This window comes from Etheostoma spectabile, chromosome 10 (genome assembly GCF_008692095.1).
Source record: "Etheostoma spectabile isolate EspeVRDwgs_2016 chromosome 10, UIUC_Espe_1.0, whole genome shotgun sequence".
NCBI classification, from domain to species: Eukaryota; Metazoa; Chordata; class Actinopteri; order Perciformes; family Percidae; genus Etheostoma; species Etheostoma spectabile.
In genome coordinates this window covers 17699268-17699994 of record NC_045742.1, presented here as the reverse complement: position 1 = coordinate 17699994, position 727 = coordinate 17699268, and positions in this window count along the sequence as shown.

The following is a 727-nucleotide window of genomic DNA, read 5'->3' as shown; positions in this document are numbered from 1 at the left end:
GGCCACAGTGCAAAGTCTAAAGAGAATGGAGCAGCAAAGATGGAGAGAGAGAAGTCAGAGCAGCAGGACAATCGGAGAAAGAAAGGGTAAAGTGAGTGAAAAAAATTGAGTTTGTGTTCAAACCACACACTAGTATATTATTAATATACAGTCTTTGGTCCAAACACCAAATGACTGTCAAAGGGAGAAAATGGAAAAAGAACGGTAGGGAGCATTAAAGTGAAGGAAAAAAATGAGTGTTTCGACTTAAATCATATTTTTAGATAAATTGCTTTTATTGAGCAGCGGAGAATAAATTAATTCATTCAGATTGTTTTTATCGGATGCACTTCTTGTTGAATCAAATTGCTGATTGTATTTGGGAAGAATAGGAAATGTTTCAATTATAGACTGCTTTTATTCATTCATTTTTGTCGTTAAATTAGTAAAACCACTTCAATCAATCATCAATCACTGCGTACCCGGAGTGACTACTGTGTTTTCTTCACATGTCATCTTTGTTTATTAATTAGTGCTGCCAATCAAAGAGACTCTCACACACACAAAACAAGTATGCAGGTCAGATATAATTATCAGATTGCGTTCCTATGGTAACAGTCAAGACAGATCATGTTTTCTGTGTTGGGTAGAAAAGAGAGTTTATGTAAAATGAAAAGGAAAGGAAGAAAATGTGTGTTTATTTTTCCTCTCTGTTCATCTGTGTGTGTGTGTGTGTGTGTGTGTGTGT